Source organism: Mandrillus leucophaeus, unplaced genomic scaffold (genome assembly GCF_000951045.1).
Source record: "Mandrillus leucophaeus isolate KB7577 unplaced genomic scaffold, Mleu.le_1.0 Scaffold257, whole genome shotgun sequence".
NCBI lineage: Eukaryota > Metazoa > Chordata > Mammalia > Primates > Cercopithecidae > Mandrillus > Mandrillus leucophaeus.
In genome coordinates, this window is record NW_012102665.1 from 3758 (window position 1) to 12682 (window position 8925).

The window sequence follows — 8925 nt, forward strand, 5'->3', positions numbered from 1 at the left end:
TTTTCTTCAGAAGGAATTGATTAGAACAACTACAGGAGACCCCAAATGTTGAAATCACCAGAAGGCCTTTAAATTGCATAAAATCAAATTTCTAAAAACATAATTCCACCTATATTGTTGAAAATAGAGAGGCCAGGCACGATGGCTCACGCCTGTAATCCCAGCACTTTGGGAGGCCAAGGCGGGCGGACCACAAGGTCAGGAGATCGAGACCATCCTGCCCAACATGGTGAAACCCCGTCTCTACTAAAAATACAAAAATTAGCTGGGCGTAGTGGTGGGCGTCTGTAAGCCCAACTACTCAGGAGGCTGAGGCAGGAAAATCGACTGAACTCAGGAGGCGGAGGTTGCAGTGAGCCAAGATCAGTGCCATTGCACTCCAGCCTGGGTCACAGGGCAAGACTCCATCTCAAAAAAAACAAAAAACAAAAAAAACAAAAAAAAGAAGAATTAAAGTCCGTTTTATTCAGACGTATCACTGAGGGCTACAGCCCAGAAGCAGACCTCTAGAGAGGTCCATGAAACTACAGCGGCAGCGTTGCAGCTCACTGCTTATATACAGGTGTGGAGATTTTGTTTCTGCAAAATCTCATCAAACTTCCTCAGAAGTTGCATTGGGTGTAAAGTGCATTTGGTTATAGATTACATAGGCATAATCACTAACTTGCCAGACATGATCTTATGTGTAGGAAAAGGCAAGGACTGGGACCATTTATCTTTTTTTTTTGAGACAGTCTTGCTCTGTTGCCCAAGCTGGAGTGCAGTGGCACAAACATATGTCACGGCAGCCTCAACCTCCTGGGCTCAAGCAATCCTCTTTCCTCAGCCTCCTGAGTAGCTGGAACCACACGTGTGGGCCATGATGGCTGGCTAATGTTTTTCATAGAGATTGGAGCGGGGGTCTCACTTTGTCACCCAGGCTGGTTGGTCTCAAACTCCTGGGCTCAAGTGATCATCCCGCCTCAGGTCCCAAAGTGCTGGGATTACAGGCGGGAGCCACTGCTCCTGGCCTCATTTATCTTTTGAGGAATATAGTGACTCAGGCAAGAGAGTTGGGGGTCGTGTGCTCTAGCCTGTTTGGTCCTCAAAGCATCTTTCCCCAAGAGCAGCAAGTTGCCACGGGGCTGGGGCTTTGTGGAATTCCGCTACAGGCAGAAAGCAGCACACGTGACTTCTTACATTTGCTACTTTGTCTTACATTTCTATTGTTGTAATCCCTCCAGGCCCTCTTACCCGACTTGACCTTGAGACTAATGGGTGTGTTGGAAAGAGGCTGGCAAGGTCTGAGGGCACAGCCTGTGACGGAGGTGGGGCCAGGCAGGCCCAGCCCCTCAAGCCAGGCCGTGGGGCCCAGGGCCCTGCCGGATGGCCGCTCTCTGGGAGCTGCATGCAGAGGTGCCTGGTACCCCCAACCGCGCCCCACGGGGCACCTGACCTCCAGAGGAAGGAAATGAGTCTGGAGATGCCGTAGACAAAAGAGATGCCGCTTCCTCCGCCTGGAATCACTCACAGATGCCTCAGGGAGGCGGCCGGCCCTGAGTCACGCTGAGCGCTGAGCCGGCTGTGACTCAGCGGGACCGCGGCCGCTTGGCTGCACCTGGGTTGATGTGCGCCCCGCTTGTTTTCTGCAGAAGACAAGGCCGTCTCGGATTAGACTGCCCCTCCTAAACAACCAGCAACTGTTTTTCTTCCTCAAAGTGCAGTTTCCCTCTGGCACAACCAAAAATAAACCCAAACCAGGCTCCTGCCCAAGGAGGAGGCGGGGAGGAAGACAGTCCCCGGGGCGCCCACCGCACGCATGTGAGAGCTCGCAGGTCACCTGTCAAGCATGGATCTGTGAAGCAAGCAGCCATGAAGGCAGAGAAACCTCTCCCATCGCAGGCTGCCAGCGCAGACGCTCTGACTGTTGAGTTGGCGCTCTGTTTATTTCCCCAACTGCCTCCTCTCAGGTTCTGTCCTAACTGCTGGACTCACTGCCGCGTGGGCCTGAGCACATTTCCTTGGCAAATTGTCCTCGGTGGAAGTTTTTTCTTCTCGATGTGGTGAGTCAGAGCTGGCTCACACACAAACACCAAGCAGCAGCCTCAGGGACTAAAGTGCTTTAAGGACACGAGGACCTATCCTCCCTCCCCCTATCTCAGTGGGGTGGGCCCACAGTTCCTGAAACCTGGCCCAGTGCAGTTCATTTGACAGGCAGAGGCTGAAAATGCAAATCACCCCAGCATAGGTGAGTGCACAGCAGAGACCACGACCAGGCTGCAGCTTATCCTGAAATCCTGAAGGCAGGAAACACCGTGCCCACAGGAAGAGCTGGGAAGCCTGAACCATGCTAAGATGTCCCAGGGTGAACCGGAGCCACTGGTTAGTCACACTGACTTCACATTTCCTTCATGAGAAGGAACTGAAGACAGATTCCAGACTTGCTGTGCATAGAATGTATAGTTCATTGCATGTAAGTAAACTCATGTGGTTCCAAATCTATAGGATCAATTCAGTCATTTTAGCGTTATGTCCATGACATCTGAATTTACAAAAATCTAAGTGTCCCTAGCTAGAGATACCTGAAACTAAACAGGCCCTACATATTCATTTTATTTTTGAATAGATAATTCACTCATATATTCAGATATCAAATCCTCATAAAATGATATTCGTTAAGAATTCTCACTTCCATTCTGTTCTCATTCCTCTCTGCCCCCATAAGTAACCACTTCTACTACTTTTTTTTTTTTTTTTGAGACGGAGTCTCGCTCTGTCGCCCAGGCTGGAGTGCAGTGGCCGGATCTCAGCTCACGGCAAGCTCCGCCTCCCGGGTTTATGCCATTCTCCTGCCTCAGCCTCCTGAGTAGCTGGGGCTACAGGTGCCCGCCACCTCGCCTGGCTAATTTTGTATTTTTTAGTAGAGATGGGGTTTCACCGTGTTAGCCAGGATGGTCTCGATCTCCTGACCTCGTGATCCGCCCGTCTCGGCCTCCCAAAGTGCTGGGATTACAGGCTTGAGCCACCGCACCCAGCCTCTACTACTTTTTAATACATCCTTCCAGTGTATCATTATGCAGATATAAACAAAAATCAATATACTTCTGTGGTTGTCAGAATAATGGCCTCCCAAAAATGTCCATGTGCTAATCCCCAAAACCTATTAATTTGTTACTTTATGTGGAATAAGGACTTTGCAGATGTGATTGAACTGAGGATCTTGAGATTGGAGATTATTCTGGATTACCCCAGTGGGCCCAATGTAACCACAGAGGACCTTCTAAGGGGGAGGCAGGAGGGTCAGAGTCTGAAAAAAAGAGAGGTTGGCAGGTGCTATACTGTTGGTTTTGAAGATGGAGGAAGGGGCTACGAACCAAGGAATGCAGGCAGCCTCCAGAAGTTAACAAGGCAAGGAAATGGATTGTTTCCTAGAGCCTCCAGGAAGGCAGCGTTCCTTAGACTTCTGACCTCCAGAACTAGCAGTGATTAAATTTGTGTTATTTTAAACCACTAAGTTAGTAGTAGTTTGTTACAGAAACCACAGGAAATGAATACAACTCTTTCCACCTTTTTCTTTTTCTTTTAACTGTTATTTGAGGTTCAGGGATGCATGTGCAGGTTTGTTATGTAGGTAAACTCGTGATACGGGGGTTTGTTGTACCGATTATTTCGTCACCCAGGTACTAAGCCTAATACCCAGTAGTTATTTTTTCTGATCCTCTCCCTCCTCCCACCCTCTGCCCCCAAGTAGGCCCCAGTGTGTGTTGTTCCCTCTTTGTGTCCATGTGTTCTCATCATTTAGCTCCCACTTATACATGAAAACATACAGTATTTGGTTTTCTGTTTCTGCATTAGTTTGCTAAAGATAATGGCTTCCAGCTCCATCCATGTTCCCACAAAAGACATGATCTCTTTCTTTTTACGGCTGCATAGTACTCCATGGTGTGTATGTACCGTATTTCCACTGTTCACAATAGCAAAGATATGGAATCCACTTTTTTCTTAAATGAAAGTTAGCATACCCTGTATAGGGTAACCCAAAAGCCTTGGTGGAACTTTAGGCATTAATAGCTTGAGAATTATAAATGCTACAAACATCACTTGGAAGTTTTATTATATAAATCTCTTTTGTGCTTATTTAGTTTTGTGAATTTTAAATAGCACATTTTGTTTTTTGTTTCAGTATCTCTGATCAAAGATAGAAAACAATAATGAAACAAAAACACTAAGTTTAAAATTTATTATTCCAAATTCACAAGACGAAGTGAATAAGAAATGTATACAAGGCTGAGCATGTTGGCTCACGCCTGTAATCCCAGCACTTTGGGAGACTGAGGTAGGTGGATTGTTTGAACTCACGAGTCTGAGACCAGCCTAGCAACATGACAAAACCCTGTCTCTACCCCCCTAAAAAAGAAAATTAGCCAGGTGTGGTAGTACATGCCTGTGGTCCCAGCTACTTCGGAGACTGAGGTAGGAGGGTCGTTTGAGCCCAGGAGGTTGAGGCTGCAGTGAGCTGTGATGGCACTACTGCACTCCGGCCTGGGCGACAGAGACCCTGTCTCAAAAATAAAAAAAATAAAAGCTCTTTCCTTGCCTAACGCAGTCATGGTTGTGGTCCCAAGAAGCAGCTGAAGCGGGCAGCAGCTCCATAGCATTTGATGCTGGATAAATTGACCCGTGTGTTTGCTCCTCATCAATCCACCCATCCCCACAAGCTAAGAAAGTGTCTCTCCCTCATCTTTTCCTAAAGAGCAGACTTAAGTATGTCGGACACGAGATGAAGCAAAGAAGATTTGCGTGCACAGTTTCATTAAGATCAATGGCAAGGTCTGAACTAATGTAACCTACCCTGCTGGATTCATGAATGTCATGAGCACTGACAAGATGTAGAGAATTTCCCTCTGATCTATGACACCAAGGCTCCCTTTCCTGTACATCATATTGCACCTGAGGAGGCCAAGTACAAGTTGTGCAAAGTGAGAAAAATTTTTGTGGACACAAAAGGAACCCCTCATCTGGTGACTCACGATGCTCACACCATCTGCTACCCTGATCCCCTCATCAGGGTGAATGACACCATTCAGATTGATTTGGAGAATGGCAAGATTACTGGTTTCATCAAGTTCGACACTGGGAACCTGTGTATGGTGACTGGAGGTGCTACCCTGGGAAGAATTGGTGTGGTCACCAACAGGGAGAGGCACCCTGATTCTTTTGATGTGGTTCATGGGAAAGATGCCAACAGCAACCTCAACAAACCCTGGATTTCTCTTCCCCAAGGAAAGAGTATGCACTTCACCATTGCTGAAGAGACAGACAAGAGACTGGTGACCAAACAGAGCAGTGGGTGAAATGGTCTCTGAGTGACATGTTAGATCTTTGTATGTAATTAAAAATAATATGGGCCAGGTGTGGTGGCTCAAGTCTATAATCCCAACACTTTGGGAGGCCAAAGGGAGTGGATCATCTGAGGTCAGGAGTTTGAGACCAGCCTGGCCAACATGGCAAAACCCCGTCTCTACTAAAAATACAAAAATTAGCCAGGCATGGTGGCTTGTGCCTGTAATCCCAGCTACTTGGGAGGCTGAGGCAAGAGAATCACTTAAACCTGGGAGGCAGAGGTTGCTGTGAGCCAAGATCGAACCACTGTACTCCAGCCTGTGTGTCAGAGTAGGACTCTGTCTCAACAATTATTTAATTAATTAATTAAATAATAATAATTATTATATGGCATGATTAATCTAAAAAAGAAAGACATTTATACAATTAAGTTTTCAAGTCGTGTTTCTTCTATGTTTATAGTACTTGTAATTCTAACATTATGAAAGTTTCGAACTGCACTAAGACTTTTGGGATACAATGGATATTGCTCAGCACTTTGATTTTTGTTAGTCAACAGTATATCCTAGGGTTTTTGTGTCGATACGCAAGGGCTTCTTTTTTTCTTTTATAGTTGCACAGTGTCCTCTCCTGTTGGTGTATCATGATTTATTTAAGTAGTCCTCTATTAATGGATACTTGGGTTGTTTTTAATTATGAAGTGTGCTACATGGGTAATCTTGTACATAGATCATTTTGTGTTGTGCAGGTAGATCTGTAAGTAAATTATCAGAAGTAAGGATGTTGGGTCAAAACCCTACTCTTTAGAAACAAGATTTGCATGAGCTTATTTGTAGGAAAGTAAAAAGAAGCAATAACAGGATGTTATAGATTGTTGGTGATTGTGGTGGAGAGTGGTAGACTCTGGCAAAGATGGCTACAGTTATTCCTCCCGTCTCTCTGTATGTTCCGGTTCACTGTGACTTTGCCGCGCCTATCATCAAGAGGTCACGTTTATTTATTTACACATTTAGTTTATTGACACATGTTACATGTACATATTTTCAGAGCACGTGTGATACTTTGATACATTCATATAATCAAATCAGGTAATTGGGATATCCATCACTTTTTTTTTTTTATTGAAACAGAGTCTTGCTCTGTCACCCAGGTTGGAGTGTGGTGGCATGCTCATGGCTCACTGCAGCCTGGACCTCTCAGGCTCAAGCGGCCCTCCCACTTCAGCCTCCCCAGTAGCTGGGACCACAGGCTTGTGCCACCACACCCGGCTAATTTTTTGTATTTTTTGTAGAGAAAGAGTTTTGCCATGTTGCCCAGGCTGGTCTCAAACTCCTAGGCTCAAGCAATCCACCTGCCTTGGCCTCCCAGAGTGCTAGGATTAGGGATGTGAACCACTGCACCCGGCCAATATCCATCACTCTAAATAATTATCTTTTCTTGATTCTAAGAATGTTCAAATTATTCTCTTCTAGCTATTTGGAAATATATAATCAATTAATGTTAACTATAGTCACCGTACTGATCTATCAAACATCAGGTCTTATATCTTCTCTCTCATATATATTTGTACCCATTAATCCAAGGTCAAGTTGACTTCCTGACTCCTGGAATCTGGGCTGGCCAGTGACTGGCTTTGGCTAATAGAATGTGGAGAAAGTGATATTATAGGACTTCCATGCTGGAGCTTTGAAAGGCCTTGCGGCTCCCTCTGTCTCCTTCTGAACCCTGAGTCCTCCATGAAAAGCCTGGGTGCCTCCACAAGGATGAGAGAGTCAGAGAGCCAGCAACCAGCACAGGTGGGAAGGCCATCATGGGCCATCCAGCCCCATTGGAGCCTGTGGACGACATGCAGGTGACCCCAGGCCAGACAGCAGGAACACCGAGCCAAGCCCAGCCCAATCATCAACCCAGAGGCCTGCTGTTGCTGAAAGTTTCAGGTGCTTTATTATGCAGCAATAGAAAACCCAGGCCTCAGGGAAGTAGTTTCTCTTCACAAAACCTTTTTGAAAGGATATACAGTATGTTAGTCACAGCAGATAAATAACTTTCAGAGTAGCCTGTGGACTCTCAGAAATTTTCTGAGCAAGTCCAATTCAGCTCGTCTGGTTTAGCAGGGAGTGTAGGAACTATGGATCCACACCTCAGCCCTGAGCATGCCAAAAACCTGGCGACTCAGCACACTATCTCACTTTCACAAAGAGACGGTGGAAGGCTGAGTGTGTGTCCAGGGTGGCTGGGTGAAGGGGTCCCCCCGTCCCCGTGAGGCATTGCGTTTCACTGTTGGGCAGCTTCCAAAGTGAAAGGGAAGGAAATCCACTCCTGCAGCGTCCCGTCTGAGGCACACCAAGTCTCTTCTCAGTTCAAAAAATCAGGCAAATGAAGAGTCTGAAAGTGGCCTGTTTAGCTTAATCAGGCTCAAAGGCAAGAATATGTTTGATTTCCATTTTGGAACTAATACACCAGAGTTTTCAACATCAAGAAAATCAATTTAATGTGTTGCAACTAGTATTTTTAAAAATGATATTTGTACACTCATGTTCATAGCAGCATTATTCACAATAGCCAGAAAGCAGGAGCAATGCAATGTCCATCGATGAATGAAAGGATAAACCAAATGTTCTATCTATCTATCTATCTATCTATCTATCTATCTATCTATCTATCTGGATACATATGCATCCAGTGGAATATTACTCAGCCTTAAAAAGAAAAGAAATTTGGACACATGCTATAACATGGCGAACCTTGAGGGCATTATGCCAAACGAAAGAAGCCAGTCACTAAAGGACAAATATGATTCCACTTATATGAGGTACCTAGAGTAGTTAAGTTCAGACGCAGGAAGTAGAATGGAGGTTACCAGAGGCAAAGGAGGGGAAATAGGGAATGGCTGTTTAATAGGTATGGAGTTTGGGATTAGGAAGATGAAAAATGTTCTGGAGATGGATGGTGGTGATGGTTGCACAGCAGTGCGAATGTAATTAACGCACAGAACCACACACGTAAAAATTAACATGGTTCTTTTTATGTTATAAATATTTTACAATAAAAAATAAAAAGGAGTAGAATAAAATATAGGTTACATAGATGTGTTTATTGTGTGAAAATTTATCAAGATCTGCACTTATAATGATGTGCTTTTCTGCCTATTTGCTATGCTTCAATAACAGAATTATTAAAAATCCGAATATAGTAGAAGTCAGAACGCATTGCCCATAATAAGGGTAAGTGTTGTTTTGTGAAACTTTTGTTACAGTTAGAAGTGTGTGTCTGCTGCATTATGATGTTAAGTGTATTTTGGATTGTGGTTTTTAAAAAATTGAAGAAACATTATTCTGGGGCTAGTCTCCATTCCTTAGTGCGTGGTTCCTTCCATCTTGAATTTGATATGCTTTTCCCAGTGGAAGTAATTTAATTTTGACATTCATCTATTCAAGCAGAAAAATCCTTTCCCTAGGGTCTTTTCATCATAATCATTTTTCTCCATCTGACTGCTCACAGTAACTAGATTGTATATGCTAGATTAACCAGTAAATTCATGAACAGACTTTCTATCATTTTGCTCCATGGACTGTTCATGAAAGCATTAGCAGCGTACATCAC

General features: G+C 44.7%; 1 pseudogene; it reads left to right on the forward strand.

Annotated features, from left to right (window-relative positions):
• Positions 1 to 4601: 4601 nt before the first annotated feature.
• On the forward strand, positions 4602 to 5333 carry LOC105542369 (annotated as a pseudogene).
• Positions 5334 to 8925: the final 3592 nt, after the last annotated feature.